The 10,875-nt window shown below is 47.1% G+C and overlaps 1 long non-coding RNA gene across 1 annotated transcript; it reads left to right on the top strand.

The window, feature by feature from the left end:
* The first annotated feature begins 16 nt into the window (after positions 1-16).
* Positions 17-10,572, top strand: LOC138159349 (uncharacterized). The gene is made up of 3 exons (XR_011167871.1): positions 17-289; positions 7,759-7,857; positions 10,375-10,572. It is a non-coding gene; the product is annotated as an uncharacterized lncRNA (long non-coding RNA).
* The last annotated feature ends 303 nt before the right edge of the window (positions 10,573-10,875 follow it).

Raw genomic sequence — 10,875 nt, forward strand, 5'->3', positions numbered from 1 at the left:
TTTGCCAAGTTGCAGCAAAGGTTCTGGGGCACCAGTTACAGAGGCCTGTGAAGACAGGCCTCCTTCTGTCCTCTGGTCCTCCAGCTAGGCCACAGCCCCTCCTCCCCAAGCATTCTCCCTTGAGGGAACATCTTCTCTGCAAGTCCCACCCACCCATGTTCCCTGGCAAGAAATGAGAGGGACTAAGAGGGTGTGGACCCATTACAGACTTGGAAACTAGCAGAAAAGGGAGTGAAAGGGGGAGATGGAGAGAAGGAGGTGTCCCTGATAGGAAGATTTCTTCTGGAGGGTAAGGACATGCCTCTTGCTTTGGGTTAAAATAAAATAGCAGGGACTCAGAGAATAGTGGGGCTGGAAGGCCAAGTGGGACCACATAAGTTACAGAACCCTGGCAAACCAGAGATGAAGGGACCTGATACAGATCCTCTTAGCCCAAGGCTGATGAGCCGGAGACCGAGAGGGGGGAAGTCTCACCTTCCTCTTTTCAGGGGCCCCTTACCAACTGTCAGTCTCGGATAAGGAAATCTGGAACAGCCGCCTCCATGTTGTTGTGGGTCCATGTTCCACGTGGGCTCCCTGCAAGCTTCCTGGGCCAGGTGCCATAATTCAGGGCAAGTAAGAGAAAGATCCTCCTCTCCCATATACTCAACTCTGCCCTCCAGGATACACACTGAATTACCCGGTCTATGGCAAAAGTCACTGACATAACAGGAAGTACCCAAGAGCCCCCCAAACTGCTCATTCCCTGAGCGTTGCTGATTTTCTGATTCCTCTACCTACATGGTCTGGGAAAGAAAGACCCTAAACCTGAAGGCTGTGTAAGGGAATGGTTAGGATGGTGAATTTGGAATTAGAGGACTTGGGTTCGAATCCCAGCTCTGTTCCTTAACTACTTGGGTGACCTTGGGCAAATCACTTAGGGGCTCAGTTTTTTCCCCTATAAAATGAGGTAGCTGGACAAGATGGTCTCAATTCTCACTCCCAGCTCTCAAACCCATCCTGGAAATAGAATCTTGTTAGCTTAAAGGAAAAAAAAAAGAATCTTAAAGGTCATCTAGTCTAGTTTATTGCAACCCTTTTTTTTGAGGCAACAAGAGATGTGCCTTGCTCAGGGTAACACAGATAGCAAGTGACTGAGGCTGAATTTGAACTCAGGTCCTCCTGACTCCAGGCTCAGCACTCTACCCACAGCGCCACCTAGCTGTCTCAGTTTATCGCAGTCTTGTAGGATTATTTAGATTTGGGGCTAGAAGGGAGTTTTGAGTCCAACCCCTCATTTTACAGATGAGGAAACAGAAGTTAAAGTAACTTGGTGGCATTGTTTATAAACAGGAGAGGTAAGATTTGAACACAGGGCTTCCTGACTCCCAGCCCAGCATTCTATTCACTGGGCTACTCAGTCATCTCTTCAGCTACCTCCTCTACCACAACCCTAACAGATCCAGGGATGGAAAGCTCACTGCCTATCAAATCAGCCTAATCCAAGTTCACACAGCTGTAACCACAGAGTCCTTTAAGCTTTGGCACAGTCTTTCAAAATAGAAAGGCTTTGAAAATACCCTAGTCAATGGACTATGGGCCTGTCAGCCAAAGACCAGCTTAATTAAGTGCAAAGATTCTCATTACCAGAATGTTGACTGAGGGAGGAGGGGGCTTTTTCAGCTTCCACGTCTCATAAAGATCATTATAGTGAAGCTGGAGCTTGGTTGGATGAAACAAGCATCTCTACCAATGAAAACATGGACCCTAGAGTCATGAAGATGTCACAATAGACAGACTGGCAAGGCTGGCTGGGGTCTACGTCACCCTCCTGAGATCTCTTCTTTGAGGCTACCATTTGGCTGCTCCAGAGGAAATAGAATTGGCTCATGAGACCTAATTCGGCTCCGGGCTCAGCCTTGAAACCTTAGCCCATCAAACTGGAAGAGGTGCTATTTCTATCCCCCCCAATGTCTTTTGCTTCATCTGAACTGGGATCTCTCATGGTTCAACCTTTCCCCTGATCACACTGCCTACAATGACTCTCCAGATCAAGCCTCAGTCTTCCTAGGCTGACTTCTCTTCCCTCACTCCACAGGAATACAGAATTTAGAGCTGGAAGAGAGAGAATGCTAAACTTGGGGTCTGGGTTCAAAGCCCACCTCAGACTAGTAGTATGACCCCGGAGAAATCATTTAAGCCCTCCATGACTCAGTTTCTTCCTCTGTCAAATGAAGGGCCTAGACTCTAAGGTTCTTTTCCGTTCTAAATCTATGATCCTGTGACCTAGTTCTCAGTGCCTCCTTTTACAAAGCAAGAGAAGCTAAGACCCAAGAGGAGGGGAGGGATTGCCTTTGGTCATGCAGGTAGTGAGGAAGCCAGCTGAGATTCTAACCCAGGTCTTCTGACTCTAAATCCTGAGTGCCAGGGGCATTCAGAACCCTCTGTGCCAAATCAGAAGGATCAGCAGAAGCCAATGACCAGGGGTGAGGTGAGCAGAGCGGGTGGGCAGCCTGATAACCAGCAGTCTCTGCTAGGGGGAGATAAATCTAGCCAGCATCCAGGAGATGCGGTCCGCTCCACACTAATAGCATCTGTCAGGGCATTTGGGGCCCTGAGCATCATTCCTGGGGCCTGAATGGGGGAGGCCAACAGACAGGGACAAGGGAACAGCAGAAAGCGACAGCCGACTCACAAAGTGCGTGTCCTCTGGAAGAGGAGATAAACCTTGGGAGGAGGAGGGGGGAAAGAAAAGGAAGCGTGAGCTGTTGTTTAGGCGATGTACCACATGCTGACAGGGCAAATGTGAAGGCTTTTACGGCCACATGGGTTTCCATTTGCAGTTATTCATAGCGCAGGCCAGCACTTTATCTCACTTACATTATGTGCGGCCACAATGCAGACACTTGTACCGCAATGCACTCGGTTCCCTTAGAAAATATTAATATGTAAATGTCACTCTCTCCCAAGACCAGAAATGAAATGCCCGACTGCAAGATTCTTTGCTGGGAAGATAAAAACCTTCCCAGGGAAGAAAAAAAAAAGAAAGAGAGAAAGAATACTCAGGAGAGAAAATGACAAGAAGGACCAGACTGCGTGAGGGATGAACTGCTGGTTGGGGGTGGGGGTGGGGATAGCAGGCTAGCTGGTGCCTCCCTTGCCCTTTCTGTCTGCCCTCAAGCCCCCCTCCCCACTTTTGTAATATTACAGTATTACAGAAGGAAAGATGGCCCTGGCCATGTGCCATGGCATGGGTGCTGGTACAGGTATATAAGTACCGGCAGTTCACCTTGAAAGAGAACTGGGGGTCTTAGTGGACTGCAAGCTGAATGAGTCAGCAGTGTGATAGGGCAGTCTTCAAAAGCTCCTTCCATGTTAGGCTTCATTTTGAGGAGCAAGGGATCTGGGGGAGGGAGCTGATCCTCCTCCTGTCCCATGACCCAGTCAGACCACAGCTGGAGTACTGGGTTCTGTTACGGAAGCCTCGATTTAAGAAGGCTACCAGGTCCAGAGGAGGGATAAATGCTCATTCGCCTGATGTTCTCCAGAAATACCCCCGTACTTTTCTACCACCTTACCTTTGCTGATGATTTTCCCTGTGCCAGAATTTCTGCCAGCTCCCTCCATCCCCCATCCCCAGTGCCCAGGGACAATTCCGGACATCAAGGTTGGCAAAGTGGATAGAGTACCAGCCTTGGGTCCAAAAACTTCTTCAGACACTTCCTAGCTGAAAGACCCCAGGCAAATCCCTTGACTTCTTTGAGACTCAGTGTCCTCATCTGTCAAGACATCACGTTCTCATCAAACAGCACCAGCCTCAGGGGAGGGAGGGGTTGTTATAAGGATCAACTGGGATAATATTTACACAGCACTTTTGCTAACCTCAAAGCAACATATAAATGAATATTAGCTATGCTGAAGATGACTCTTATTTCCCATCCAGCAAAGCCCAACTCAGATATCACCGCTAATGATGATCATAGATGGTACTGTTTAAGCTTTACGAAGTAATTTCCTTACCACAACCTTATAAAGTAGATGGTGCAAGGATGAATATGTCCCCCTTTTACAGATGGAGAAACTGAGGCTCAACAAAGTTTGGGGACTTACCCAGGATCACTCAGATCACTCAGACAGCTAGCAAAAGTTAGGGCTAAATCCACTCAGGGCTTCTGACTCCAAACCCAATGCTTTTTCAGCTGCTCCCAGTTGCCTTTTTAAGGAAAGGCATCAAGGGCTTGTAGAACTTTGAAGAGGTAGCTGGCGAGGGTCCCCACGCCCATAGGGTGTGCTGAGAAAATGACAGGAAGGCTATGCGGGGTTGGAGAGGGCAGAAAGGGAGACAGTGGTTCGGGGAAGTCACTGCTGGCCTTCCAGCCTCCCCATTTCCCTGGAAACCATCAGAGAAAAAGCTGTCATTGAGAAAACATCCCTCCTGGTTTCCCTAGGGCATCTGGAGCCATCCCTCTCCTCCCTGGAGCAGTCTGCTACCTCCTTCCCTAATTGTCCCCCAGCATCCCTCCCACTCTCACCCCCCCACAAGAGTCCCTGCCCCACCTAGTCCTCAATTTTTCTGCCTAGGTCACACAGTCCCCAGAAGGCTCATGGGGGAAGTTGGTTCTCTACCCCCTCCTCTAAGCTATCTCCTGGCAGGCCACAAAGCTGTTTTAAATTCCTATTTCAACCTTCAAGCCTAAAAAAAGCAAAAGGCCAAATTTAATAAATCAGGATAAAATAAAAATCTACTTCAAACCTTTCTGCAGCTGCTAGGCCTCACTTCACCTGTTTCTTACCTTCCCCTCCCATTGCTACTTGGTCACTTTCAAAAAATGATCCACAGAGTCTCAGGGTGACCTAGAGGTTCAGGGGCTAAAAGCAACAGTTGTGTGTATGTGTGTGTGTGTGTGTGTATTTAGTTTTGTTTTAAACTGCTGCAGGTTCTATGCTTGACCTCTTAGAGATTCTGGAAGCACAGCTAAATGAGACTGTCTTCTGGCCATCAGCTGTATGCCCAAGGGTTGTGGGTCCATCTACGGCTGCCTCTCCACTCTGGTCTGCAGAAGTCCAGGGAGTGGAGAGGAGGAGGACATAGAGGGAGACAGAGATAGGGAAAAGAGAACCACTTCAAGCAGAAAAAAATAAAATCATTCGAAAAAGCTGCAGTCTACTAGTCAACAAGCATTTACTAGATACCCCCTATGTACCAAGGCATGGGGATACAAAGAAAGGGGGAAAAAACGTCTCTGGTCATAAGAGATCACAGCCTAATGGGGGAGACAAGCTGCAACAGGGATAATTGGACATGATCAACAGAGACAAAGCATCCTCAGAATCATAGACCCCATGGGTTGGAAGACACTTTGGTGAGGCCCCTCATGTACAAGTTGTTGCCTTGTATAGATGGGGAAACTGAGGACCAGAGAAGTAAAATTACTCTCTCTGTTTCCAAGCTAGTTAGTGGTAAGGCCATCCAGAGGCCCCATCTAGAAGCTGTTCCACCCCTCCACACTCCTAGCAGGCATACCATTCTACTCTAAAGGATGTTCTGAGTCTATGAGGTGGAAGCTACCAGGGCAGGGGAGCCTTCCCCCCTCCTTCAGGGCTCCCCCAAGAAGCAGCAGCTCCATGACCTAAGCCTTCCACTCAGCCAGCAGAGAGTGAGGGGTGTCCTCCCTCCCAGGCTCCCTTCCCTGCAGGTTCAGACAGGAAGTCTTGGCTTAGGCCCTGGGCCAAGGATCACTCAAATCTTACTAGGGCCAGAGTATTTAGCCTACATCCCTCTTCCTCCCCTGCTCATAACAAGGGTCAGTTCAAGGAGGGTGGCTGGACCAGGAGAAGAGGATGTTGAGCTAACTTGGAACTGGAAGGAGTCTTAACCTTGGGAGGAGAGTAGAGGGGAAAGGGAAGAAGGGAAAGCCGTTAAACCTTGGTGACCACATACAGGTCTGCAGAGAAGCTCTGCAATCTTTCCAGACTGAACTAAAATTACTTGGGCTTGAGGGGAGGGAAGCAAAAATAAAATATATCAGCTAAGGGTGGGAGTGGGGACAGATGAATTCATGGCCCTTAGGGAGGCTTCTGGACTCCAGAAATCTTTATAATACTTTTTGGCAACAGTATCTTTCTATTTCTCTTCTTAAAAAATGAACAATGGAATACATAAATCCTGTGTATGCATGTGTAGTGTGTGTGTGTGTGTGTGTGTGTGTGTATGTGTAACAGAGTTTGGCAACCTCTTAGAGGAAGTGTGCCAAATCATTTATTCATTCCCTCTGCTGTCAAGAAAGTGGGGAGGAGGGTGGAAAGGAGGTGCCAAAGATGATGTCTCCTGGGTCAGCCATTTTGTTCCAAACACTACATTTGGAGGTGTGGACAGCTTGGGTTTGAATCTCAACTCTCTAATTCACTACCTGTGTGACCCTGGGCAAATCACTTAGACCCTGTGAGTGGGAGGGTAGTTTTCTCATGGACTGGCTCTAAATCTATGACCTTAAGACCAGCTGACACCCAAGGTTCCTAACTCTAAAACTTAAAGATTTCTCATGCCACCATCAGTAAGTATGCCTTCTACACTCTGCTAATCCCCATCATAAAGGATCAGAACAATCCCACTATGAGGCCACACTCATACAGCACCCTTCCTTTGGGTTTTCACCACACTGACTATCCTCCCTTGATTCTCCTTCCACCTGTCTGAGCACTCCTCAGCTTCCTTTGCTGATTCTTCACCCTGATCAATGCCCCTTAACAGTGGCTATACCTCTCCATTTGGGGTTTTCTTGGCAAAGATACTGGTGCGATTTGCCATTTCCTTCTCCAGCTCATTTAGTGGAAGAGAAAACTGTGACTTTCCTGGATCACACAGCTAGCAGCAAGTGTCTAAGGCCAGATTCAAACTCAGGTCTTCCTGACTCCTGGCCCAGCACTCTGCCCACTTCACCTCCTAGCTGCCCCTTTTCTCTCTCTACACTCTCTTACTTGGTGATCTTATCAGCTACCATGGGATTAATTATGATCACTATGCAAATAACTTCCAGATCTGTATTTCCAGCCCTACTCTCTAACCCCACACGACCAACTTCCTCCTGGACATTTCAAACTGGATGTCCCATAAGCCTCTCAAACTCACTGAGTCCAAACCAGAAGTCACCCTCTTTCCCCCTAAACTCACCCCTCTTCACTTTCCTGATCACTGTTGAGAGCACCACCATTCTTTCAGGAGGTCTGCAGCCTCCCTGTCACAGCCAATTCCTCAGTCTCACTCACCCCACATCTCCGATCCATTGCCGAGTCTTTTGGTTTCTCTTGCATCTGTCCCTCACTCCCCACCCCCACAGCCACCAACCTAGGCAGGCCTTCTTCATCTTTTGCTTGGACTATAGCAATAGCTTCTTAAGGAATTTCCTAGCTCAGCCTCTTACAATAGCCTGGTTTCCTCGTCTCAGTTCTCGCTCCTCTCCAGTTCACCTTCCACACAGCTGATGGAGCAATTTTCCTAAAGTCTAAGTTCAAGCATGTCACTCCCCAGATCAATAAATTCCAGTTGCTTCCTGTTACTTCCAGGACCACCTATAGAATCCTCTGTGTGGCCCTTCACAACCTGGCCTCCACCTACCTTTCCAGGCTTATTATACCCTTTCACACTTCCTACAATCCAACAACACTGGTCTTTTTGGTCTTCATAGGTGGCTCTCAGGTCCCCATCTCTATAAATCACACTGGCTGTCCTCTATGCTGGTAATGTCCTTCTTCCTTACCTCTGCCTGTGTTTCTTTCAAGGGTCAGCTCAACCACCATCTTCTACACAAGACCTTCCCCGATCTCCTCATCTCCCAGTGTCTCTCCTACCAAATGATCTTGGCTCTTGTCTACACTTAGGTATGATGAAGTTATTTCCTGGCCCCCACCCCAAGCCCATCCCAAAGTCCTTGTGGGTAGTGATTCACTTATGTCTCAATTCCATATTTATACCCCTTGAACAGTGGCAGGCACATTATTGACACATACTAAATGTGGATTGATTGAGTGAATGATTGACAAAGTCCTTTTCTTCCTAATAACCTTTAATAATTGTGAGGCAATTAGGGTCTGTATTATGATTCTCATTCTACAGATGAAGAAACTGAAATGTACAGGTCTCAAGTGGCAGCCTGGACTTGAACTCAGGCAGACCAGAGTTCAGCTTCTACCTTGGTTACTTTACTAGTTACCATGAGCAAATCACATAATCTCTCTGATTCAGTTTTCTCATCCATAAAATGGGGGATGTAGGTTCAATGATCTCTAAGATTCTGCTTAAAGTCTATGATTTTAAATTCCTGGTAAAATTCCTGCTTTAAACCTATGACTCTAGGAACCTGCCCACATTCTGAAGCTTAGGAACCATTAGAACTAGGGATGCCATCCACTATGGCTAGTATTTGGTTACCTCCTGCTAATATGTCATGCTAGGGTTATAGCTTTGTGATGCTGATTCAGGAAAGCCTAGGGAGAGGTAGGATTCGAACTGAGTCTTCTGACTTCAAATACGATGCATTTCCCACAATTCCAACTGCTTCCCCCACATACCTCAAACATTTGGGGTTTTGCATGACAGGATTTAAAAGGTGGATGACTCCTTGAACTTTGGGAACTAAGAGGAGAGAGAAGGGAATGATCATAAGACTAGAAATACAAGAAGGGTAATTTAGCTCTGTATTCTGGTATAGTCCTATGAACAGCACTGGGCCTGGAGTCAAGTTGAGTTCAAAACCCAACCTTGGAAACTTATTAGCTAGGTGACCCTGCCTTCACCTTTTTACAAATATTATTGCATTTGGCCTTCACAACAACTCTGTGAGGTGGGTGCTATTATGATCCCTATTTTACAGTTTAGGAAACTGAGGTAGGCAACATTTAAGTGACTTGTCCAAGGTCACACTGAAGTGTGACCATAACCTCTGCGGGCTTCAGAAGTTCCTTCATCTGTAAAATGAAGGCACTGAATTTCATGACCTGTAAGGTCCCTTCCTGCTCTAAACCCACAATCCTAGTTCAGTTCTCTTATTTTACACATGAAGGGACTGAGGACTAGATTTAGGAAATCACTTTTCTAAGGATCACAAGGCTGGTAAGAGCAAATTGAGATGGGGATCTGGGTCTCCTGAATTCTAGTCTTATCTTACTCTAGCATGGATGGGTTATGGGGAAAAAGATTCACAGACTCTGAAGGTTTATATCAAAGGTTAGATTAGCTTTGAGGAGGAGGAAGGAAGGGAAGGGAAGAAGGAATTAGCACTAGGATTCCATGTCACAGGCTCCTTTAACCAAAGTCAACTGGCTTACACATTGCATGGCCACCATTACTGGCTACCTGCCTGACCTTGGGCAGATCCCTTCCCTTTCCAGAGACTGAATTATCTATAAGACCCCTTCTGGCTCTTAGGCTCCAACCTATGATTGATCATATGGTCCCATGATGTGGTCTTTCTATTCTCTGGAAGGAGGGGAGATTGCCGACCTCTCTGTAATCTCCTAGCACCCCACCCAGATATGCAATGAAATCAGTGTTGTGTCTCTGCTAACAATCACCAGGCTAATAAGACATTTCCCCCCTCCCCCCCAACCCTGGTGTGATGGGAATGCTTTGATATCAGAGTGGACTCTAATGGGTTTGGTGGAAGGGACCCTTAATTTATTACGTGCCTGTAATTGATGTTTATATAAAGTAGCTCTTACAGCTATTCAAAGTGAGAGATGAAAAGCAATCAATCCGCCATTTGCCTCAAAAGAGAAGGAAGAAAACACCACAGATATCAAAAACATCCCAGAAAAAATAACAGGGAGGGTGTTGGATTAGCACATAGACACTTTGAAGCTATGAGTTTCAGTCACACAGACAGACTGCTGATTGGGAGAGGCAAAGGAACAAGAAAGCACCCAAGTAGGCAATTTGCAGCCAGAAGGACTCAAGTCAGAAAGGTCTCCTGATAGTGATGGGAAGCCTGGACTCCCATTTTTAGGCCCTGGCAATCTTCCCCCAGCAGGCACATCCCTCCCACCCTGTGCCACTCCCCACTCCTGCCAGTCCATAGACTAAGGCTGCCATTGTCTCTACCCACCCTTTCTTCCCCAGAGATCCTCTGACTCCCAGTTCTGTTCTGTGTCTCTGTTTAATGGCCTACCAAACATGTGGTTCTAAGACTCAGCCCAGACCTGAGCATCTCTCCCTGATGTTGATCTGAAATGCTGGGCTGGACCTCAGTTTCCTAAAATGATAGAATCATAGAGCTCGAAAGGATCTTAGAGGCCATTGAGTCTAACCTGTTCAGTTTACAGATGAGGAAACTAAGGCACAGAGCTTGCCCAGGGTCACAAAGCTAGGGAGTGTCTTTCCTGACTTCAATATTTTATCAGCTCCTTGATCTGGAAAGGACCTCAAGAGTTCCTCACATCATAACAGTGCTGTGTTATTATAGATGACCTAGTCGAAGGGCTCTTAACCTTTCATGTGCCTGGACCCTCTGGAAGACTGGGGAAGCCTGTGGTCAGAATTCAAACCCTGCCCCCCTCTACTCAAGTCAAGTGCACTTTTCATTATACCAGGCCTTTGGTTTGTTGGTTGTGGTCCTTCATTCTCAAAGGGGATCAAAATGACATTACTATGTTGGGGTCAACTTTCCATTGCATCAGGATATAATGATGTGCCTAAGGTTCCACAACAGAGCTGGGACTGAACCCCAAGTCTCTTAATTCCCAAGTTCAGGGTATTTTCCATGACCGTCCAGTCTTTTACCACTGGAGGATGAGAAAGTGGGCACCCTTTAATGCAAGGCCGCTGCCTAGCTAGTACCCAATCCATATACTCTGCAATTACTGCAATCAGGAAGCAGCCACAGAGGGGGCTCTTGGTTTAGT

Source organism: Petaurus breviceps, unplaced genomic scaffold (assembly GCF_028583685.1).
Source record: "Petaurus breviceps papuanus isolate PSGF00001 unplaced genomic scaffold, PetGlider_PUasm1.0 176, whole genome shotgun sequence".
NCBI classification, from domain to species: domain Eukaryota; kingdom Metazoa; phylum Chordata; class Mammalia; order Diprotodontia; family Petauridae; genus Petaurus; species Petaurus breviceps.